The sequence below is a fragment of the Stenella coeruleoalba genome, assembly GCF_951394435.1.
Source record: "Stenella coeruleoalba genome assembly, chromosome: Y".
In the NCBI taxonomy this organism is placed as follows: Eukaryota; Metazoa; Chordata; class Mammalia; order Artiodactyla; family Delphinidae; genus Stenella; species Stenella coeruleoalba.
In genome coordinates this window covers 425,280-451,330 of record NC_137168.1, presented here as the reverse complement: position 1 = coordinate 451,330, position 26,051 = coordinate 425,280, and the positions used below count along the sequence as shown (strand labels likewise).

Genomic DNA, 26,051 nt, shown 5'->3' with positions numbered 1-26,051 from the left:
GTTTGTAGAGATGCCTGTGATTTAGAATCATGCCCTTGAGAATCCAGGACTTCTTAACTCAGCACTATTGACATTTTGAGCTGCATAATTCCTTGTTGTTGGAGCCTGTCCTGTGCATTGTGAGATATTTAGCAGTATTTATGTCCTGTACCCACTAGGTGACAGTAGCAACCCCCCACACCAGTTGTGATGACGAAAAATGGCTCCAAACTTTACTGAATGTCCCCTGGGGACAAAATCACCCACAGTTGAAAATCACAGCCTTAAGAAGTAATTACTGTAAGGAAGTACCTGTAAGGATTGTCTGTGCTACTGAAGAAACTAACAATAACAGAAGTAATTGATTGATACTATTATCTTTCAGTACTTTTTAATACTTTCATGAGATTTCTCTAAAAACTTCATGTTATGAAAAGTTTGTATCGCTTAATGAACTGTTCTTTTTACTAGATAAAATCTATCATGGTTCTATTTCTTCATTGGTTTCTAGGAAATTCAGCTAAGTTTGTACTAGTTAACAGTGACTTTACTAAGCTGCTGGGATTTTCTTAGTTAGTTGACTCATGTTCCTTTATCCTTGGTGTTATATCTGAATGCCTTATTATGAACTGCTTAAAACTCTTGATGAGGACAGATGTACATTTTTGGTAAGTAAAGAATCCTATTTGCTTTAAGTGGCTATTTAATAGGTGGGTGAGCTAAGTGAATTTACTGGAATACAGAGATTTTATTTCTTGCAAATAAACCATTAATAATACATTCAAATGAGAGCTGTAAGTGGTCTAGTTTGAGACTGAATGGTTAAGGAACAAGTAGTAAAATGTGAGCAGTAGATGATGAAATATGAACAAGAAAATAGGCTTATCTATGTGGTTTTGTGGTCACTATAACAGAGATGATAGATGAAGTGAAGAAACTTCTTGAATTCTAGGATTTTATTATTAGAGTGATGATGTTACATAGAACTGTTTTCCTGGGAGATATTACAAGGGAGAAGTATGATTTGACTTCAAAGAAGAGGTACACATAATGGTTAACAGCATGTCTTTAGAGTTCTCACCGCCATTTCCTAGCTATACAACTTTAGGTAAGGTTCTTAATGCTTGTACACCTTAAGTTTTCTTACTTGTAAAGTTAAGTTGATAACAATACTTCGTTTCATAGGGTTCGAGGAGGATAAATAATAGACATAAAGCTCTTAGCTTGGGCTTCCCTGGTGGCACAGTGGTTAAGAATTCACCTGCCAATGCAGGGGACATGGGTTCGAGCCCTGGTCCGGGAAGATCCCACATGCGCAGAGCAACTAAGTTTGTGCACCACAACTACTGAGCCCATGTGCCATAACTACTGAAGCCCGCGCACCTAGAGACCGTGCTCTGCAACAAGAAAAAAAAAAGGCTCTTAGCTTAATGCCTGGCCCATAATAAGTGCTCATTAACTGTTAGCTGTCATTTTTAACCTTCACTTAAAATAATTCATAGATTAATGTTATGATTTACAGAGTTTTAGTGTATTGGTTTGCATCTCAAGATATGAATACATATGCATGTATATAGAATTTTAAAAATTATATAGTTCTAAATTCTTCACAGATTATTTGAAGCTTATTTTTTTAATTAATTTTTTTTTCTTTTTTGGCTGTGTTGGGTCTCCGTTGCTGTGCAAAGCTTATTTTTATCTTTATAGTTGAGACAAAACTAAGTATTAACTGTCTCATTGGAGCAAAGAATTCCAGTAATGTAAAATACGGTGATTTGGGAATATTTTACATGTGTTTAAGATATAGGACATGGTTTCCATAGAATATCTGTTAGGGTGTGAAGCTCAAAATGGAAAGAAATAATGTGGTGATGTACATTTGTTACATGTCCTTTTAAAACACTTTTACAAAAACGTATTATAATTAAGACATTAGTAGGATGTTTGTACCATACTTTTTAGTTCATCTTAGCATCAGAATGATTTATGTAAAAGATAAAGAGTAACCTTTAAGCATACAGTAATGTGTGAGGTCACTATTTGTAGAAAATGATTTTAATAGACTTATTTTATAATCTTCACTCTGTAGCACAAATTTTTAGAACTTATTTTGGGGGTAACCTTTTGAGATTTAGCTATCTTATTTCCACTAGTATCTCAAGAGATAACATACATTTATTTGCCAGTGTAGCATATTTCATTATCATAAGAAAAATAATATGCTTCCTAAACAATCAGAATTGAAGTCAAAAAAATTTTTTAATGGTTAAGGCTTCAAGGGAAAAGATGAAAAGTACCATGTTTTAGCAGTGCTCTCCTCCTCCATTCTCTGCCATTTTAGGATTGGTCTTGAATGATGTCAGGGATCCTTAGAGGGAGAGAAGTGACAGAGGATAAAAGAAGGGTGGTAATTGAGCTCTTTGGGATTGGAAGTGCTGACAGTCCCCAAGATAAAGCACAAGTGGCATGGTCTTTTCTATCTAGGGCTTAAACTAGAATTACTTTTCTCCTTTACAGCAGAGCTTGGAATTTTGTTGTTATTGTATCTTTTGGGATTTTCCCCCAGCTATTGTGTTTTTGCTTTCTTTCTCCTTTATTTTTACTTCCAGTGTATATTATATGCTTTAATTTTACAGTTATCTTCTGTTAAGACAAGAGGTCTTTAATCAGTGATGGAGAAGAAAGACAAGGCAAAACCTTCATTTACTAAAAATGAATTCTATAAATGGCCAATCATGCTGCCTAGTATATTATGAATGGTATTCAGTACTTTATTATATATAAAATACATTTTAAAAATTGTAACCTTGGGCTTCCCTGGTGGCGCAGTGGTTGAGAGTCTGCCTGCCAATGCAGGGGACACGGGTTCGTGTCCCGGTTCGGGAAGATACCATGTGCCGCGGAACGGCTAGGCCCGTGAGCCATGGCCGCTGAGCCTGCACGTCCGGATCCTGTGCTCCACAACAGGAGAGGCCACAACAGTGAGAGGCCCGCGTACCAAAAAAAATAATAATAAATAAAATAAAATAAATAAAATAAAATAAAAATTGTAATCTCAGTTAAAGTAGTTAGTACTTTGGAACTTTTTAAATTGCATAATTTATTTCTGAACTACTAAATTTGCTATAGCTTCAGTAGAGGCAGTGAAGAACAGTAGAATAAATGTGCTTTTGAAATCAAACTTGAGTTATGCCTGATTCCCACTTGATATCTATTAGCTTATATGATCTTGATCTTTGGATTCTTTGGCTAAAAACTTGAAAATTAGTATCCTTACTTTTGGTAGTTGTTAGTGATTTACATTAAATAAATGTGAAAGCATGTCTGGTAGTGTTAAGTGCATTCTGTGTCAAGTTCTCTTCCCCTCCACTCTCCACTGAGCCACATTATCCCTACTATTAGGAGTTTATTGTTGAAAAAAGAAGTCCCAGAGTAACCTTTGAAAGGTTTACATTTATGACAAAATTAGAAGGAAAAAGGAATTTGAAAAGAAGTAGAAGAACAGAAGAAGGCAAGTAGGAGAAAAAGAGTTAGCTCTGATAAAATACTTCTTTAGTTAACCAGTTCTTCAAACTGGAAAAGAGTGAGTTCTTTCTGCTTACATTGTTGCTGCTATTGTTGCTATTGCAACATATTTAAAGAGGTGGGTATGTTTTGTTTTGAATTTTTATATAAATAATGAGTTTTTGGCTCATCTGGGCAGTTTTACCTATAAAATTTTCTAGTTCTTTGCCTTTTGTACTTTCTTCTTAAATTTTCCCCAAATCAGTAAAACGGGGGAGTATGTAGCTCTTTAGGCAGTAAACTGGGAGATGACTCATACATACTTCTCAGACAGTAGTGGTTATAATGGTAGAATGATGATCTCCCCATACCATAACTTAGCCTGGTGAACCTCTGAAGAGCTGCTTACATGTTTACATGACAACACAGAACTTTATGGCCATTGTTCATTATATCATGTGATATATTTTTACTGTTGCCAATGTGATACTATAGCAGTGGTAGTTGGGCTACCTCGACATTACTCACCTTGGAAACCGCATAGTTCTGATTTCTAAGTCTATGGCTTATTGTAGTTCTCTGCCTAGGTGTTTTTGATTGTGTGTGTGTGTGTTAGAGCTTATTAAGAAGGATTGTATAGTCTTTTGATTTCAGGAAGACCTTTTTAGTTTATAAATCTTAAAGTTGGAAAAAGGAAAGAAGACCCTTAAATTTTTGTTTTAAAATTGTTTATGAAATTCCACCAATATAAGGAATATATTCATAAATGTTTCCCTGTCTACAATTATATAATGACTGGGCATTGAAAAGGGGAAAAAAAATTGGATACACTGAAATTAGATTTCTTTCCATTAGTTCGACTACTGATTTGCTGTGTGATTTTGTGGTTTACTTTGTTTTGGCATATGTTCTTATGTAGCATAAGGATTCTATCTTTCCTAGAAAGATTGCATAGATAAATACTACATAGTACATAATAAAAAATATACACATTCAGGATGTTCATATATTGTATTCACTCTGTTTTTTTAGAAATTGTTACAGTATTCCTCCAGTGGAATTCAAATCAGCTACCATGGATTACTTGTTTTCCCTTGTTTGCAGATTATTTTAGGCATGTGAACTGTAGTTCAAAGATTTGTTTTTATTACTTGAAGTCAGTTTATCTTGCAATATTATATAGTTTAGGGATTATATGATAAAAGATTTTTGTATTTCTCTTAAGATGTTAAAATTATATGCAAAAAATTACATGCATAATGTTTTGTCTGTTTTCAGGTCCAGTGATGCACCAGCAGCCTCCTTCTCAACAGTACAATATGCCACAGGGAGGTAGGTAGCATTACCAAGGCCAGCAGCCACCTATAGGAATGATGGGTCAAGTTAACCAGGGCAATCATATGATGGCACAGAGACAGATTCCTCCCTATAGACCACCACAACAGGGTACGATTCCATTTGGAAATCCATTTTAACAGTAGTCGAAAGGCTTTAAATTTTAATGAACATTTCATACAGGCAAAGTCAGAGCTTTTTGTTTCTTGATTTTTAAAAATCATATTTTATTATTTTTCTTAAAAGTAGTGGGTATAGTAGGTACAAAGTGTCACAGAAAGTGGATATGAACTTCCTGGTTTATAGTTTTCTTTTATTTATTCTTTTCTGGGAAAAGTTTACATCAAAATTTTATATCGAAAGCTTACTAATTTACAGCAGAAAATACTGTTTTATTTTTGAGAAGTTACTAAAAATATATGATCAGAAACAAACCCTAATTTATTTCAAACTGCTGTAATATCAAAATAAAAAGGAAATTAATTTTCTTCCAGTTTGAATCTCTTTTTAGGAAGTTAATGTTTGCTTTTTTGAGTTGGTATTGTTTGATATTGCATGTATGGTCTTAACATTAATTTTTGTGAAATGTGGTGTGTGGTGTTGCTGTGTGTTTATGTATGTGTGTGTATACGAATAGTCAAAAGTATCTGAAATACCTCAAAGCATGGGAGGGGAATCTACAGAAATCATCTCTCATAACACCAGATAGACGGAAAGCCTTTGAATGACCTGAAGAACAAATTATTTACATCGTGACTGGTTGTGGTTTTTCAGGCCCACCACAGCAGTACTTAGGCCAGGAAGACTATTATGAGGACGAGTACAGTCATGGTGGACAAGGTCCTCCAGAAGGCATGAACCAGCAATATTACCCTGATGGTAATCTCTCCTAATGTTAACTTTCCCATTTTCTATCCCTGCCCAGTATTAATGTGGGTAGCTACTCAAAATATTCTAATCAGAAGAAACTAAAAATGTGTTTCTTCCAAATTTAGAAACACTTCAGTAATCTAAAGCAGCAATGGTAGCACTTGTTTATAATCTATTTTAAAGTATATTTTGTTTGGTTATTCCATATTAGTACTAGCAGGAATCATGTTCTGTCATTGGAATCCTTTCTTTTTTTTTTTAACATATTTATTGGAGTATAATTGCTTTACAATGGTGTGTTAGTTTCTGCTTTACAACAAAATGAATCAGTTATATGTGTACATATGTTCCCATATCTCTTCCCTCTTGCATCTCCCTCCCTCCCACCCTCCCTGTCCCACCCCTCTAGGTGGTCACAAACCACTGAGCTGATCTCCCTGTGCTATGCGGCTGCTTCCCACTAGCTATCTACCTTACGTTTGGTAGTGTATATATGTCCATGCCTCTCTCTTGCTTTGTCACAGCTTACACTTCCCCCTCCCCATATCCTCAAGTCCATTCTCTAGTAGGTCTGTGTCTTTATTCCTGTCTTACCCCTAGGCCCTTCATGACATTTTTTCCCTTAAATTCCATATATATGTGTTAGCATATGGTATTTGTCTCTCTCTTTCTGACTTACTTCACTCTGTATGACAGACTCTAGGTCTATCCACCTCATTACAAATAGTTCAATTTCATTTCTTTTTATGGCTGAGTAATATTCCATTGTATATATGTGCCACATCTACTTTATCCATTCATCCGATGATGGACACTTAGGTTGTTTCCATCTCTGGGCTATTGTAAATAGAACTGCAATGAACATTTTGGTACATGACTCTTTTTGAATTATAGTTTTCTCAGGGTATATGCCCAGTAGTGGGATTGCTGGGTCATATGGTAGTTCTATTTGTAGTTTTTTAAGGAACCTCCATAGTGGCTGTACCAATTCACATTCCCACCAGCAGTGCAAGAGTGTTCCCTTTTCTCCACATCCTCTCCAGCATTTATTCTTTCTAGATTTTTTGATGATGGCCATTCTGACTGGTGTGAGATGATATCTCATTGTAGTTTTGATTTGCATTTCTCTAATGATTAATGATGTTGAGCATTCTTTCATGTGTTTGTTGGCAGTCTGTATATCTTCTTTGGAGAAATGTCTATTTAAGTCTTCTGCCCATTTTTGGATTTGGTTGTTTGGTTTTTTTTATATATAAAAGAGGATCCTTTTATATTTGTAGTTGATCATTTGAACCAAAGCAAGTGTTACTGATTTACTTTTTTAAATAAAATCTTTATTGAGGTATTTCATATACCGTAAAGTTCACCCACTGGTTTACTTTTATGCATTGTATAAATATGAAGAGAATATAGTTTTGAGTATTCTTCCAAATTTCATCATGTTCATTAATGTTGCATATGTCTATGCACAGAACTATGTTTATATACATTAGCATTTGCACTTGAGAAAGATTTTAGAGACTGAATCGTATCCATAATATAGCTGTTTATAATAGAGTTAGTAGAATAGAAAGGCATTTGGAAACCAGATTTTAACTTTACTTATTTATGTTTATTTTTTAGTGGGAAGGTGGCTTGTGAAAAAGTGTTCAGTAAAAGATGTACTGTGCTTAGTAGTAATACAAGCATACAAGCAGACTTTCATCATACAGTTCCTTGTTTTCCTGTATGTTTGAAAACTTTATGATACAATGTTGAAGAAAAAATAATACAAACAAATAAAATTGATCATATAGAGGTGGTTAGATTTTTCTTGTTTGGAAGGAGTTGCCAAAATCTTCATTTATATTGAGCTCCCTTGATGTATTTAAGGTAAACTGCTTAACAGAAAACTTGGGCAAACTAAGAACTTCAAGCTAAAATGTTGAGACCATTTGACTAGAAGGTAATGTAAGCTAGCAAGAAGATATAATTTGGTGTATTTAAAAAATAATTTTGTCCACCACTTTTTATCAGTGTATAAAGCATAAGTGGTATAGGGACATTGTTTTTTTCCTGCAAAGATTCTGGTTATACAAGCAGAAAAAACACCTGTAGAATTTTGCACACAAAATCTATGTTTGTTAGTGGCAGTGATATGTATGGATAATTCTGGTTAGAAAACAACATTTTTTTAATGTTTTACTTGCCTTGAATTATTTAGAATGTTGGGTTATTTTTTTCTTTTTCCTTTCACATGTAAACATATTTTTTTAAATGAAAAACTTTAGTTACATTTATAGACTATAGATATTTTAAAGAAATGAACTCTATGTTGTTAAATATTATACACTAGGAAGTCTGCTGAAAATAAATGATTGTTTTGTTTAATTTTAAAAGTACATTTTAAGTAATTGAGTTGAATTTAACACTTATTTTGGTCCTGAGTATTTCCTGAAATGTGAAATTTGTATTGTTATAAATATGAACTTTCTATTCAAAATAGAGATGTTATTTTTGTAAATAGAAGAACTTTAAGATTGCTATAAATAATTCATTTTATTACATAATGGAATTTTAAAATTTCAGTGGTATCATTTTTGCATAGCTGTGTATTAATATATCTGACATTTACATAGAGTATTCCATTTATAATAACAAATAATTTTCTTAAACAGCATTGGATATTTTGTTATTATATTTAGATATTATGTCGATAAATATGTAGATTAGGGGTTGGCAAACTTTTTTCTGTAAAGGGCCAGGAAATAAATATTTTCATCTTTGCAAATCATGTGGTTGCAGTCTGAACTACTGAACTCTTGTGGTAACATGAAAACAGCTATAGAAAATATGAATGGATATGACTGTTCCAGTGAAACTTTCTTTACAAAAACAGGCCACTGGCTGTGTTTAGACTGCAGACCATAGTTTGCCAATCCATAATACAGATATTTATGAGGTGGTTTGGGAACATTGGAATACTAGAGCAATGAGTATTACATTTATTCATAATTATATTCCTCCTTACTTAATTAGGTATTTTTCTAAAATCTAGTTCAGATTTTACCTAACTGAAAAGTTATTTCCTGAGATTTTTTTGAGCAGCTTAGTTAAAAGGACTAGAGTATTGATTTCATTAAAAGTTTAGTCAACTTGCGGGTGTAAATTTATCGTGCCTTAAAATTAAAGGTGTACTCTAGCACTTAACACAGTATTAATTTTATGAAGGTGTATGTTTATGATACTCTAGAAATATTTTCTAAAGGCTCCTAGAATGGCAGGATTAAGCAATATATTTTTGCATCTGAAAATACTTTGAGATACATATACTTTAAACAAGTTAATAGAAAATGTGAAAAATTTGTTTCAGTTTCTTTTAGGGGAAAAAAACTTATGGAGCTCTTTTATATTTTGCATTGTTTTAGCATATGCTGTGGAATTGGCGACCAGAAGAACAGGTGTTTGACAAAATATAATTGCCTCCTTTGTTCGTTTTAATCTAATTCAAGTAATTTACATGTGAAAGTCCTAAATGCTTTCATTCTCTTTTTTTTTTTTAAATTGAAGATAAAGGTTTTTTTTCTTTTCCCTCCTTGATGAGGATTGTCAGAGTTAAGACTAAGTGTAATGTTTCTAAAACTGATTTTTGCTTTTAAAAAAATTTGCACGTTATCTCAATATGAAAACAATCACATTTGGTAAATATTTGGCTAATGCAATTGAAATTATTTTTTATGTATTTCCATTTCTTTTTTCAATTTTATCTGAAAGTTTAAACATATTTAGGGCTTTCACTCAGTGGCCAATAACGTTTCTTCCTGTCTCTTGTCCAATTGATGTAGGTCATAATAATTACGGTTATCAGCAACCGTTGTATCCTGAACAAGGCTACGATAGGCCTTATGAGGATTCCTCACAACATTACTATGAAGGAGGTATCTATATACCTTCACACACATACACATATATATCCGCTTCTACAGGAATGAAAATTCTTGCATAAGGCAACTTCTACCCACGCGAAAACTAGTATTCTCATAGAATACTAGTTGCTGGTTGTCTTGAAAGTTGCAGGGAGCCTAGAACAATCAAAATAATTTCCTTACAAATATTTAAAATGTATAACCATGACTTGCCATTTCTAACAACAATAAAAAGACTAAAACATTTTAAAATAATTTTTTCCTCAGTGGAAATTTTCTATTTGAACATAAATCCATCAATCCAACTTTTTTTTCTTGTTTGTGTTTACATATGTATAATTTTATGTATAAGTTTAGTGCTTTTAGGAAACAGCTTGCTGATCTTGTGTAGCTAGTGTGTGCTCTTGTAGCGCTCTTTAATTTTGTCTTTTTTATTTTATTCAACATAGTCATGATCTTATGACTGTGATGTTCCAGTGAATGTAATGCTCTAATGGAGAGACGCTGAAAATGCTGCAGTTCAACCTTGTACAATTGGCTTTAACTGCAGTTTGTTTGGCTGAAATCCTTCCGTTTGGTTTGAGTTTTTTTCTTTGTTTTGTTAACTTTTAAAAATCAATATGGCATTTTATTTTGTTCTTGTGTTGTTGGCTATGCATCTTAGAGGAAAAAAGTTAATTAAGCAAACTTCTCAGTTTTTTTTTTTTTTCCTCTTCTCCAGTTATCCTGTAGGGAATTCACAGTACGGCCAACAGCAAGATGCTTACCAAGGGCCACTTCCCCAACAGGGATATCCAGCCCAGCAGCAGCAGTACCCAAGGCAGCAGGGCTACCCAGGACAGCAGCAGGGCTATGGTAATGGCTTACTGCAGTTTATTCTTGTCACCAAAAAATGCGATGATTATTCTTTCATAATACAGAAGTGGATATTTAATGTTTATTTTTCTAAGAACTATTTTTGAAAATTCACAGTTTTAGTTTAGCTTGTTACTGGAGTGTTTATATTTAAAGTGTTGTTCTTAAACTAGTAATCCATTTAAAAAGAAACATAAACTAGAGATGATTCATTGACCAAAGGTAAGGTATGTAGTCACTCAAAATGAAATCCTTAATGAATTCTTAAACCTATTTGGCATCCACAACCAGCCAATAGCTTTGTATGTGCTTGGAAAACTGATGAGTTGAGTGATTATTAACAACATCTACATAATCTGCTTGGCAAATTTTTTTCTAAAACTAATGACTGTTACCATGAAAAGTAACATTGATCTTTTAGTGTACAAGTGAGATCTATTTGGAACGCATAAAGAAAACGTCTTTGTCATTCTCTGTTAAAATAGCAGTTTACACATTCATAGGAATATATTTATTGCAGGTATGTATCTTACACTTTGGGAGAAGTATAGCCATCTTTTCTTATTATATACTCACTATGATGTCTACTAGTTGGCTATCTGACTGTTAGATAAGGAGAGGGGGGGAATAATAAAGACCTGATATCTCAGTCTTAAATTTTTGGCTTCTATAATAACTATTTTAGATATAGCAAAATATGATTCTTATGATAGGAGAAGTAGCTGCTTAATCTGACATCATCTCTTGCTAACATGGCCTCTTTTTTAACATTAGTAATGTCTTATTATTTTTATTCATTGGTTTAAACTCTGCTGTTATTATGGGCACATCTTTCCACCTGTGATAGCAAATCTAAGAACCAGGATCAGGCTGAAATTCTCTTGCACCTTCGACAGAAGCACTGGAATTCAGCCAGGTATTGGGTGTCAGGAATTTTCCCCAAAATGATCAGTTCTGGTTCCCAAATTCCAGCTATGACTTTAGAAATACTCCATGTATTTCTTCTCTTTACAAAGGGAATTTCTTTCTCCTCTCAAATGGCATTTCCATTTCATGACCATTAAATATTTGTACATTGAATAAATAGAGTATTCTGGTTTTATTGTGTTTGTATGAAAACAAATATTATGTGGATCAGTAAGGTAAGTTTATTGATTTAAGAGAAATATTATTTTCAGTGGAAAGAGAGAGTAAAAGAAATTTAATGATTTTGGCTTAAGTAGTTAATGCTGTTTTTTCAGACATCATTGGGCACCCTAAAGGAGACGTTCCCATTTTGCTTATCTATAGGTTTCAGCTGTCAGACTTGCTTCTAATAAAAAATACAGAGTTTTAATAACTGGATGCATAATAACTAAATAAACAAAATAATAGACTGGTGGAATTTAAGCTTGAAAATTTCTTGTTCTCTTTGACATTTTTCTCTGCAGTGTTTTTTATGGCAGAATTTGAATGGCTGTGATAGAAAACATTTAAGTAACAAAGCTTTTCAGCTTATGCTTTATAAAGCATTCTTTACAATAGACAGGAGTAGAGTTTATGAAATAGACGTATTTGTTTGGCAAGCCAAATTAGTCCCTTGTCATCTCTGGAAGTTGAAATCATTCATTTATATGGGTTAAGTATTAAAGGTGATTGGTACACAGAGTGTAACTTTTGAATCATGTTTTTTCCACTTACAGCGTGTGGCTTTTCAAGTTTTCTTTAGTTTCTGTTTGAAAATATTGTGATAATGAGTTTTTCAGTGCAGAACATAAAGCTTTCTTTTGGTGATTGCAAAGGCAAATCTAGAAATTACATGTAAAATCACTCTTTGTGATTCTTTTAGTGATTGCAAGTATAAATCTTAGTGTTATACAGCTGTAACTATCACTGATTTCCAAACTTTATTCAGAAATTACTTCACTATTTCAATTTGAGTCTGCTCCTTGCCTTTTCTTTTCACCGCTTGCTTATTATACTGGTTAACTTCCTACTAGAGGTATAGATGATTTCCTTAACATCATGGACTTAATTTGTTTTACAACTCTTGAGTCTCTTTTACTCATTTTGACATATAAAATCTTAATGGCTAACACATAGCACAATAGTTATACTGAATCAGAGCATCTTGGTACATTGTAGTGTCCTTAACAGTATTTTTACTTCTTATAACTTTCAGAATGTATTTCAAAACGCATTTGAGAAAAATCGAGATACCAGACTGCAAGGGAATATGGTAACATCTAATCTTAAACCGCTTCTGGAATTCTAGGGACCTACTGTATTTTCTTCTGGGCTCTTGTGTGTGCTGATTATCTTACAGGTCCTTCACAGGGTGGTCCAGGTCCTCAGTACCCTAACTACCCACAGGGGCAAGGGCAACAGTATGGATGTTACAGACCAGCCCAGCCTGGGCCACCCCAGCCCCCGAAGCAGAGGCCTTACAGGTATGACCAGGTGAGTTACCCAGGTGGCCGGGACTGCCCTGTTGTTTGCTCACTCTCGATTAGGTTGCACGTTTCTCAGCTGAAGATTCATTTTTCCCACCTCTTGTTTATAGTGTTAACTGAAAAAAAGTGGTTACTTACTCTTGAGTCTTCTTCATAGAACTCTAACACAGTTAATCATCGTTGCTGTAGCCTACAAAACATGGCGTATCTCTAAACGCCAGCATTCGTTCATGTTCGTTCATTCATAGTCTCTGCCTGGGCTTTACCCCCTAGACATACTTCCCTTCGCTATCCCAAACATTATTCCATGTTCTGAAGCCCTTAATTTCTCTGATGTCCCTCATGTTTATGTTCAAGACTCTGCTTTGACCTATTGAAATGTGGAGTCCATCTGAGGCAGTGCTCTTCCAGGCTCTCATCTTCACTCCAGCATATTCAACCCACTCCCCTCACATGCACGATATCTCTTCTCTTTAAACTCATACTTACCTGTCTCTGTTGCCTCCTTCCATACACATATCCATTATCTCAGATATTAATCATCTTTCTTTCTCCCCTGTTATCTTTCCTTCTACTACCTTCAGATATCTATAAGTGCATCTCGTCCTAAGATGACTGTATTCTCTTGAACCTCGTGTTAACTTCTTTTCATCAGTAAATTTCTCAAACTTAATAATCTGTACCAAAATCATTGTTCTGTGAATCTTCTCATACATACTCTAAATTATTATTAAAATGATTTATTATGTTGGCAGTTTTTTTTTAATTGACTTCAGGTTTGTCTGATGACTTTCTAATGAGGAGAATCTGATCTCTTCACTGCTTAAGCTACCTAAAATAGGTTACTTTTTAATGTTAGGGTTCTAGGACCAGTGGGGATGATCTGGTTTGAGAAACAACGTGTATGCAGTGCTGATTAGACTCTAAGAAATAAGCAGCTCTCTCATCGATGCTCTCTCAAGTCTACAATCCCCTGTACTGACACGTTCTAGTTAAGTGGAAAAAATAAAAGAGGCTTAAAAGTATGTACAGGACTTCCCTGGTGGTGCAGTGGTTAAGAATCTGCCTGCCAGTGCAGGGGACAGGGGTTTGAGCCCTGGTCCGGGAAGATCCCACATGCCGCAGAGCAGCTAAGCCCGTGCACCACAGTTGCTGAGCCCGTGTGCTGCAACTACTGAAGACCACACGCCTAGAGCCTGTGCTCCGCAACAAGAGAAGCCACTGCAATGAGAAGCCCGCCCACCATAATGAAGAGTAGCCCCCACTCGCCGTAACTAGAGAAAGCCCGTGCACAGCAATGGAGACCCAATGCAGCCAAACATAAATTAATTAATTAATTAAAATTTAAAAAGTATGGACAGATAATTAATACTAAAAAAAATACACTAGAACTAAATCAAAGGAGTAGGCAGAAGTTTTATCTAAATTTTAAAAGTAAAATAAGTGTTGACTAGTGAGTATCTAAGGAAAAGATCCCTGAGCAGATAAAATGTAGGCTCCTTCACATTCACAGGTTAACTGCTGAAAAGTGGTCCTATACTCCCTAATTCAACAAAGATTTATTAATTTTCTGTGTGTGCTGGATACTATATTATGTCCTAGATGAGTAAAATAGACCTGGTCCTTATGGCTTATGGAGAGACTATCTGGATCTTCCTTGACTTCACTTTAGCATTTGACACCTGCTTCTGTCTTCATTCTTAAGTGGTCTTCTTTAGCTTCTATATTACTGTACTGTTTTGTTCCTCTTACATTTTCAGTGATTTCTTCTTTATTTTTTACTTGTTTCTCATCTTTCTTTTCCCCAGATATCAATCCTTGGCTTAGTGTTTTTCCCAGTCTCTATATTCACCCTGTCTTACATTTTCAGTATCCTTAGCCTACTCTTCTCAACCCAACTTCAGCTTCATTTTTCCAGCTGTGAGCAGAACATCTCTCTTTGGATGTCTTGTCATTTTCCTCAGCTTCATCATTTTATCTCTAAATTAGCATATTTCAAATTCTCCTAAACTTAACATCATTCCTTAAGCAAATGTTTCTCAAGCAACATTTGTATGCCAAGTACCTAAGATGGGGCTATATTGAGAAATAAGATCGACATGGACTCTGCCTTTGTGAACTTAAGTCTAGGTGGGAACAGACAAGTAAGCAGATGATACGATATAGTGTGAGAAGTACTTGGATGAGGAAAGGCAAGATTTTTGTGGAAGGGAGCTCCTAACCCAGACATGTGTTCCTTGGGAAGTATTATATAAGTGCGAGAGCCCAAGGATGAGTAGGTATTAGCCAGCTGGTTGTGGAGGAGAGAAGGATATTCTGGTCAGAAAGAAGTACACTCACAAAGGACTCATGTTAAGATGTGTGGCTCAGTAAAGCAGGAGTGCGGGGAAGAAGAGACAAGAGTGGAGAGATGAATTGAGGCCAGATTAGGAGGGCTTTTATAAACCATGTTGGGGAACTTGGGCTTTATCCTGATAACAGTGTGGAGCCTTTAAAGTGTTTTAAATGATGTATCTAAAGTATATAGCAGTGGCTGGTATATATAATAGATATATAATATGTTTCTTCTTTTATCATGATAATTATTCCACCCTTTAAAGTTCTCAGGAATTTGGGGACTATACAGTAGAAAAAGACCCGTGATGTTGGGGTAGTTGCCAGCCACATCTTCTTCCCCATTAGAAAAGGCTATGAGGAGGGGACCATTCTAGATACTCTAGTGTTAGTAGCCTTCCCACATCTATCTCATGGATTCCCCCAACCCAAACACCTGTTGGTTTCTTCGTTTTAGGGAAAGTTGTTCAACTCCTCAAGATAGTTAAGGCAATGGAAAAGAAATCTAATTATAGTGGTGTTTAGGCAGGTGACTCTTGTGGCAGTATGCAGGATGAATTAAAAGAGGAGCATTGAGAGAGAGTCCTGTTAGGGACTGCGCTCCCTGACCCCGGGTCAGTCTTTCCATCTCCATGAACAGCAGCTCAGTTTTCCACTTCCTCAGGCGGAAAACCTGGAGTCATCCGTGACTCCCTTCTTTTTGCAAATCAAACATCTAGTCAGCCAGCAAATCTCATCACCTCTTCCTTCAAAATACATGCTGTATCTATAGTCATTTTTTCACAACTTCCTGCCCTTACCCAAGTCACAATCATAACTCTCACTCATCTGGACTGTTGCACTGGTCTTCCTGCTTTCCTCTTGACTCCTCTACAGAATGTGCTCCTCACAGGACCTAGAGTGATCTTTTAAAAACGTCAGTCCAATTAGGCCACCCCTCCGGACATAACCGTGTGGTGACTTCATTCCCGCCCAGAGTAATATAATGGCCTAGAAGGCCATGCTCAGCTCATGTCCCCAGCCCCTACCCCACCACCTCACCTCTGTATTTATAGCCGCCTTGATTCATTCTGCTTCAGTCACACTGGCCTGTTTCCAGCATGTTTCTCCCTCAGAATCTTTGTATTTACCGCTCCCTCTTCTGTTGTGTCTTTATTTGCAGTCAGTTCAAAATATTTTCTGATTTCACTTTTGATTTCATCTTTGACCCAAGAGTTATTTAGAAGTGTATATAGTTTTTGAATATTTGGGGATTTTCCAGGTAGTTTTCAGTTACTGATTTCCCATTTAATTTCATCATCTTGATAGAACATACTTGGTATGACTTGAATTCTTCTGCATTTATTGAGACTTCTTTTATGGCTCAGAATATGGTCTGTGGGGATGTTCTGTAAATGTCAATTAGATCAAGCTGCTTGATAGTTGTGTTCAAGTCTCCTATGACTTAGCTGATTTTCTGTTCTATTAGTTATTGAGAAAGGGATATTAAATATTAAATCTCTGGCTATATCTGTGTGTTTGTCTATATTTTCTTGCCGTTCTATTCATTTTTACTTCATGTATTTTAATGTGACTTTTTAAAATTTTTTATTTATTTTATTTATTTATTTGGTTGTATTGGGTCTTCATTGCTGTGCACAGGCTCTCTCCAGTTGCAGTGAGCAGGGGCTACTCTTCACTGCAGTACACGGGCTTCTCATTGCGGTGACCTCTCTTGCTGCAGAGCATGGGCTCTAGGTGTGAGGGCTTCAGCAGTTGTGGCGCATGGGCTCAATAGGTATGGCTCGCAGGCTGTAGAGCGCAGGCTCAGTAGTTGTGGTGCATGGGCTTAGTTGCTCTGCGGCATGTGGGATCTTCCCGGACCAGGGATCCAACCCATGTCTCCTGCAGTGGCAGGCGGATTCTTAACCACTGCACCACCAGGGAAGTCCCAATGCTACATTTTTAAGGTGCATATGTTTTAGGGATTTTTATGTCTTGATTAATTTTCTCCTGTATCATTATGTAATTACTTTCTTTATCTCTGGTGATATTCTTTTCTCTGAAATATGTTTGTCTAATAGTAATATCATTTTCTTTGGATTAGTACTAGAATGATAATATATTTTTAATCTTTCTTATTTTTAACACATTTGTATTTTTAAGTTGTTTAATGAAGGCAGCGTATACTTAGGACTTGCGGGTTTTTTTTTTTTTAACCCAATCTATCTCTGGCTTTTAATGGAGGGAGTTTGAACATTATGTTTAATGTGAATATGGATAATGGTCAAGTCTGTCATCTTGATATTTTTCCTTTTTGTCCCTTCTGTTCTTTGTCCTTTTTCCTCATTTTCTGTCTTATTTTGAATTTTTTTCTGTTTTTAAAAAATGGTTTTCATTAAGATATAATTCACATACCACTCATCATTTTAAGATGTACCATTCTTTTTTTTTTTAAGTATATTTATTTCCCTCCAAACACCCAGCCCTAGGAAATAGCTGATTTACTTTTTGTCTGTATGGATTTTCCTATTCTGAGCATTTAGGCTAAGTGGAGGCATGCATATGTGGTGTTTGTGATTGGCTGCTCTCACTTAGTATAATGTTTTCAGGGTTCATCCATATTGTATCATGTATCAGTACCTTTAAGTGATATTATACCACTTCATATAAAGTATAATAGTTTACTTTCATTTCTTCTCAACCTTTGTGTTATTGTTATAATTTCCACTTCTACATATGTTACAAACCCCATAGTATGTGGAATTAGTTTTGTTTAAAATATCAATTATCCTTTAAAGATACTTAAATGATAAGAAAAGAGTCACATATTTACTAATGTACTTACTGTTTCTTGTACTTTTCATTCTATGATAAATCCATATTTCCATCTGGTATCATTTTCTTTTGCCAGAAGGATTTCCTTTTAACAGTTCTTGTAATGCAGGTCTTCTGGTGATAAACTGTTAGTGTAATTTTTTTTTCTGACTGTTCTTAAGATTTTTCCCCTTATCAAATTATTTGAGTGTTTTCTTATGCTTGGGGTTTGTATAGTTTCTTGAATTTGTGACTTTATGGTTTTCATCAAATTTGGAAAAATTCTGACCAAATATTTTTCCTTTCTCTACACCTGTACCCCTATCTCTCTTCCCCAGACTCCAGTTACTGTGTATTTGACCGCTTAGAGTTGTGCCATAATTCAGTGATCCTCTGTTTATTTAATTTTTAAGTCTTTTTTTTCTCTCTGTTTCATTTTGGGTAGTTTCTGTAGCTGTGTTTTGAAGTTCAATAGTCTTTTCTTGTTCATTGTCTTACCAGCTTTTAATCCATTCCCAGATGTGTCTCATTGCAGACACTGTATTTTTCATCTCCAGGTGTTTGATATGGTTCTTTTTCATATCTTCCATGTCTCTGCCTAAAGTTTTGAACATGAGGAATACAAGTACGTTAACTGCTTTAATATCCTTTTCTGGTAATTCTAACATCTGGGCCAGTTTTGATCTACTGTTTTTTTCCCTCCTCGCTTTGGGTCATATTTTCCTCATCCTTTCCGTGTGCAATGATCTTTGATTAAATGCCAGAAATTGCAAATATTACTTTTATGTTGTTGAGTGATGGATATATTTGTATTCCTACAAACATTCTTAAGTTTTGTTTTGGGATGCAGTTTAGTAATTGAAAACAGCTTGATATTTTGGGGATTGCTTTGAAGATTTGTTAGGCAGGACCAGACAGTGTTTAGTCCTGGGCTAAATATCCCCACTAGTAAGATAAGACCCTTTTGGATACTCAACCCAGTGTCCTGGAATTATGAGGTTTTCCACTCTGGCTGGTGGGAATAAACACTATTTCCATTCCTCTGTGAGTGCAGGAATTGTTTCCTCTAATCTGTTGGGGTGTTTCTTTCCTTGGACTTGGGTATTTTAGTTGCATGCACTTGCATGTCAGTGCTATGCTGGATACTCAAGAGGTTTCCTCTGCAGATCTCCACAGTGCATTTCTTTTCTTTGTGCATTTTTTTCCTCTTTGGTACTATGGCCTGTGAACTCTAGCTCCTTTTCTTCTCTTCAGACTCTAAGCTTATCTTCTTACCTCAGACTCAGCCTTACTTCCTCTCCATATGCTGCAGTGTGGAAACTCTCAGTGCAGTAAGATGTAGTAATAAGAGTGCTCGCCTCATTTGTTTCCCATTTCTCACAGATTGCTGTTCTTTGTTACCTTCTGTCCTGTGTCCTGAATACAAGTATTTCATATATTTTTTGTAGTTTTGGGGGTTTTTTTGGCCGCGTTGGGTCTTCATTGCTGTGCATGGGCTTTCTTCTAGTTGCGGCGAGCAGGGGCTACTCTTCGTTGCGGTGCGCGGGTTTCTCATTGTGGTGGCTTCTCTTGTTGCAGAGCATGAGTTCTAGGCACATGGGCTTCTATAGTTGTAGCACGTGGGTTCAGTAGTTTTGGCTCGCGGACTCTAGAGCGCAGGCTCAGTAGTTGTGGCGCACAGGCACAAGGTGGCTTCTGGGATCTTCCCGGACCAGGGCTCGAACCCGTGTCCCCTTCATTGGCAGGAGGATTCTTAACCACTGTGCCACCAGGGAAGCCCTGGGTGTTTTTTCAGGCTGGAGTATAAATCTGTCTTGACCAGAAACCTACTTAATTTTTAAAAAAACAGACTTTTTCCCAGCAGTTTTACGTTCACAGCAAAATTGAGAATAAAGTACAGAGAGTTTCCATTTACTCCCTACCCCAACACATACATAGCCTACTCCATTATCAACATCCCACACCCTAGTGGTACATCTGTTATAATCAATAAAGCTACCACCCCAGGTCCATAACTTACATTAGATTCACTCTTGGTGTTTTACAGTCTGTGCGCTTTGACAAATATATAATGACCTGTATCCACCATTATAATATCATACAGAAGAGTTTCATTTCCTTAAAAATCCTCTGTGCTCCCCTTATTCATCCCTCTATCCTTCCTGCTGATCTACATAGTTTGCCTTTTCCAGAATGTCATGCACTTGGAATCATGTAGTATGTAGCCTTTTCAGATTGGCTTTTCACTTAATAATATGCATTTAAAGCCTTCTCATGACTTGATAAAGTGTTTCTTTTTAGCCCTGGATAGTAGCCCGTTGTCTGGGTATACCATTCATTTATTGAAAGACATCTTGGTTGCTTTCAAGTTTTGGCAATTATGAATGAAACTTCTATAAACTTCCATGAGCAGGTTTTTGTGTGAACATAAAATTTCAACTCATTTGGATAAATGCCAAGGAGTGAGCATGATTTTTGGATTATATGGTAATAATATATTTAGTTTTGTAAGAAACTGCCATACTATCTTGCGTAGTAGCTGTACCATATTGTATTCTCACCGGCAATGAATGAAAGTTCCTGTTAACTCCACATCCTCATCAGCATTTGCTGTTATCAGTGTCCAGAATTTTGGCCATTCCAGTAAATTTATGGGATATCTCATTGTTGTTTTACTTTGCATTTCCCCAGTGACATGTGATATAGACACCTTTTCAGTATGCTTACTTGCCATCTTTATATCTTCTTCAGTGAGGCATCTGCTCTGATAGGGTTGTTTTTTGATAGGGTTGTTCATTTTCTTATTGTTGAGTTGTAAGTGTTCTTTGCATAGCTTAGATAACAGTCCTTATCACTCGTGTCTTTTGCAAATACTACCTTGTCTTCTTGGCTTGTCTTCTCATTTTTTTGACATTGTCTTTCTCACAGTAGAAGATTTTAATTTTAATGAAGTCCAGTTTATCAGTTATTTCTTTCATGGATCATGCCTTTGGTTTTGTATCTATAAAGTCACTCCAAAACTAAAGGTCATCTACATTTTTTTTTCATGTTATCTTCTAGGAGTTTTATAGTTTTCTATTTTACATTTAGGTAAAGGTCCTATTTGAGTTTATATTCTGAATGAAGAAAATCTTAATTGTTAAGATTTGTGTCTAAATTTCATTTTTTTGTATGCGGATGTTCAGTTGTTCTAGCACCATTTGTTGACAAGACTATCTCTGCACTATTGTATTACCTTTGCTCCTTTGCCAAAGATCAATTGACTATATTTATGTGGGTCTATTTCTGGGCTCTCTATTTTGTTCCATTGTTCTATTTTTCTGTTCTTTCACCAATATCACATTGTCTTGATTGCTGTAGCTTTATAGTAAGTCTTGCAGTTGAATATTGTCATTCCTCTGACTTTGTTCTTCTCCTCCAATATTGTATGGGTATTCTGGGTCTTCTGCCTCTCCATATAACTTTAGAATTATTTTTTCAATATCCAGAAATAACTTGTTTGCTGGGATTTTGATTGGGATTGTGTTGAATCTTTACATCAAGTTGGGAAGAACTGACGTCACGACAATATTGATTTTCCTATCCATGAACATGGAACATCTCTGCATTTATTTAGTTCTTTTATTTCTTTCATTAATTTTTTAGTTTTTCTCATACAGTTCTCTCTATATATTTTGTTAGATTTATACCTAAGTATTCAATTTTGGAGGTGCTTATATAGATGGTATTGTTTTTAATTTCAAATTGGACTTATTCATTGCTAGTGTATAGGGGAATTTTCTGTGTTAACCTCGTATCCTGCAAACTTGCTCATTAGTTTTAGGAGTTTCTTTGGTTCTTTGGTATTTTCTACCTAAACAATCATGTCATCTGTGAAAAAAGACAGTTTTATTTCTTCTTTTCTAATCTGTTTACCTTTGTTTCTTTTCCTTATTGCATAAACTAGGAATTTCAGTACAGTGTAGAAAAAGAGTGGTGAGAGGGGACATCCCTGCTTTGTTCCTGATCTTAGAAGGAAAATTCATGAAATATGGTGTTAGATGCTTTTATTTTTTCAGGATAGCATTTATTTTCATGTGACAGATTATGTAGTTATTGTTTATTATCATACCCTCTTCCCCTAGGATGTCAGTTCTTTAAAAACATCACCACATCTGTTTTTTTTTTATCACTGTTGAGTCTCCATCACCTAGTAGAACACATTGAGTAGTCAGTAAATACTGGTGAGTGAATATGTAGGGCCTTCACTTACTAAATTTGAATGGTGATTGTAAGAATAGAGAAAGAAACCCCTAAAAAGTACTGGGACAGAATACTTTTAAGAAAGAAAGAAATTTATTGCTCAGTCTAGGGACTCTTCTCCCCATACACTCCCTAGAAAATCTCATTTATGCACATGGTTTTAATTTACCATGCTGTTGACTCTCAAATCTCTATTTCTAGTCTGACTTTCTCTTCTGAAAGTCAGGTGCCTAGTAGTCATCTGCACTTGGAAATATCATGTCAATTTCACATAACCAAAACGAATTCATAGTTTTTGTACACACACATTCCTCCTTTCTATGCTTTCTCTTAGAGAGAGGGGCACTACCGCCAAGCTAGAATGCCATGTGCCACATTTGATGCTTAAGTCTTCCTCCCTCTCCCCATCTAATAAATGACAAAATCTTGTTAGCCTGACTTCCTTCAACATTCTTGAATCCATTCACTTCTCTCTGAGCACTGCCTTATCTTTGTTTAGACCATTAACATCTCCTAAGTTCATGATGGGATGAAGGATCCTCCCATGCTGTCTTGCCTCCTTTTCCATTTATTCTTTATTCTAGTCAGGGGAATTTTGTAATTTACAAACAAAGAAACTGAAGAAAAGAGAGAGAGAGAAGCCGAGGCTTAGAGAGTTGGAGTGATCCACTCAAGATGATGGGTAAGCAGGGCCGAGCTGAGTGGCTAAGACCCAGGGACTGGGCCCTTCACGATGCCCCTGCCTCCAGCCACACCATCACTTTGCAGAGTGCTGTCGTGCTTTTCTCCTTGAGCAACTGTTTGAAGCAGAAATCATGATTATCCTCACTTGTTGGATGAGACAGTCAAGAAATGGAAGGTAGATAGCTTGCCTCAAGGACAAGAAACTGGTAAGTGGGAGAATTAAAACTAGGCATTGATTTCTGCTTCCCAAACCCATACTTTTACCCTGGAATTTGCTAACGGTCGCAGATATACAGTAACTTTTTAGGCTTGCTTGTGATTTGATTTTGTTCTAGCAAAGGGATCCGGTGTGGGTCAAGTTACTTATATTCTCAGTGCTTCAATTTCTTCATCCATAAAATGAATATCATATTTACTGCACAGGTAACAGATGGACACAAAACACTTGTTACAGTGTTTGACACATGGTACGAGTTACTGAGATATATTAAGAGTTATTGAGATATATTGTTATTGAGAATATATTATTGAGATATATTGTTATTGAGATATATTAAGAGTCGGCTATTGTTGATATTAGCCAGACTTCTCATATCCATTACTTCAAACTCTGTGTTAACAAATAATCAATATCTTCTAGTCCTGATTTTTGTATATTCTTTTTTACTCTCCAATTCCCTAAGTATTTTTTTACCTATTTTTCTCCATTCTTTTGCTTTCGCTGTTTCTTCTATTTGAAGTGCCCCTTTTTCTTTTCTCTGCCATTCAAATTTTACTGTTTTCTTAAGGCTCTCACGGTGTCTGACATATTTTTCAAATTACTTTAGCCGCAATAGCCATTTCCTTTCTGAACTCTTGTAGACCTTGTTCTGCAATTATACTTTATTTGTAAGTCTTACTTTCCCTGTTTTTCAAATTTATTATGGTGATGAGCATATAGTATTTGCTCAATAAATGTTTGTAATTGCTTGAATATCGTATTTGGTGTACATTATTGAAGAAGTCTTATGTGTCAGACACTCTTCAATACTTGAGGCATAAGAATGGATAAGACTTAATCCCTATCATCAAGTAATTCATGCTATAGTAGATATATTATAACTTTTATTTATATAGCACACCAGTTCTTAACCTCTCTTCTGCTTTCACATCATTCATAATATGTGCAACTCGCTTTCATCATTAATATCTCATCACACATACTCACTGTGGGAGCGTTTCCTTCCAGCCTTGAGGCTTGTTTATTTATACTTTTTTATAATTTTTGAAAGCTCTTTCTCACATCCTCTCTTAAGTGTCCTAACAAATAAATGAGGCAGAACTAGTGTAACCTTAAACAGAAAGAAAATTAAGAGCCAGGGATGGGTATGTTACAGTCCCACCTTATAGGTGAAGAAAATCTCAAAGAGCTTTCCTTGGGCTCAAATGAAAAGGCAACAGTAGAGTTGGGACTTAAACTCAGTATTTAGATAATGTGACAATTGAACAGTAAGTTCCTGTATGCTAATCATTTCTTATTTTAAACTTGGTACTATAGGAATTTTTCAACAAAGACAGCAAAAAGAGAAGTGTCATGAATCCCTGTGTACCCCACCAACCAAATTCAACAGTTATCGGCATTTTACCAATGTTGTTTTATATACCCGCACCCTTTGAGTATTTTAAAGCAAATCTTACCTACAGATATTTCAGGATGAGCATTGACTTTAAATTTTTCAGAATATAAATATGTAATATACATCAATATTTTTTAAATACTTTAATTCTATTTATAGTGCATTATTCCATTATATACAGTGGTATTCAACAGATTTTGAAGTATAGCTTACTTCTGTGGAATTGTAAACTTTTAAGGTACTATTTCTTATTGCACAGAAGGCTTTCAACTATAGAATACTTTCTTGATATAAAATAGTTAATTTGACTTAGAGGGGGATATTTAGTCAAAGGAAACCGTTAACTGATTATGTGCCCAAGTGCTTTTATGAGCATCTATTTTAAACACATTTAAGACATTTTTGTTATTAAAATAAATTTTTTCTTGTACATTCCTCTTTTCTTCTGCCTTTCTTCTCTTTTGAAGGAAAAGACTTTCCTTCTTTTCTCCAAAAGCTAGCCTTAATGGCTGTATACTGGACATTGTTTACCTCCCTTGTAGAATTTTACTTCATTCATTACCTCTTTTATACCTGTGCTTCATTTTCTTTCCCTTCCTGTCAGCCTACAGGCCCTTCAAGTCTACCTTACTAAAAGCGACAAAATCAAAAACAGTCTTTCTTTGATTTTATGTACCAGCTGCCTGTCTGAATACCTCTGAGAATACCTCATTGGCCTCGGGAAAAGGCCCAAATTCCATAGTGTGGCTAGAAGGTTCTTTTTCCTTTATCTCCCAGATATCTTTCCATCCTTGCTACTTATCCTAGATAACCTTGGTGTTAATTTATGTCACTATAATAATCTAAACAGTCACAGACTTGTCGTACTAGAATATAATTGACACACTAGTATATGCTATGCCAGTATTTAGAACCAGAACTTCTCACTCATTCTTGATTCAGTCCATCCATCTAAGTTCTCACTCTGATAGGTGCTGTTCTAGGCTCATAGACTTTGAAATCCATTTGCAGTTGACTGTAATATCAGAAGAAATTACAGAGATACTCTGTACCTAAATATTATATGTAACGGGTTTTGTTTGTTGTGATTGTAGTTGCTTTTGTAGTATGACAGTGTTAAGATTGATTTGTAATTATATTTTTAAATTTATGTTTTAGGGACAGTATGGAAATTACCAGCAGTGAAAAGTACTTACATTCCAATAGCCAGAATCTGTTAGCAGCCATATTGTCGCCTCAGCACTGTGGACACCTCCCTGTGAAGAGACCCTTCCATTCCATCTAGTTTTTGGAAAAACCTTGTGGATAAGTGGCTGTTTCATCAGTAAACAGTCTTTGTGGCTTAGTTATAAAAGGTTTTAGTAGCGCAAAAATACTCTTGATTTCACATGTCTACTCTAGATGGCAACATTGGACAGAAAATAGAATGACATAATCAATTTGCAATGATTTCAGAACAGTATTTCAAATGGACTGTTACAGACTGAAAGGTGTGAACA

General features: G+C 35.4%; 1 pseudogene across 1 annotated transcript; it reads left to right on the top strand.

The window, feature by feature from the left end:
* The first annotated feature begins 1,029 nt into the window (after positions 1-1,029).
* Positions 1,030-25,737, top strand: LOC307181070 (protein SSXT-like; annotated as a pseudogene). The gene is made up of 7 exons: positions 1,030-1,087; positions 4,762-4,929; positions 5,593-5,697; positions 9,513-9,605; positions 10,326-10,448; positions 12,754-12,887; positions 25,711-25,737. The product of its transcript is annotated as a protein SSXT-like (transcript).
* Positions 25,738-26,051: the final 314 nt, after the last annotated feature.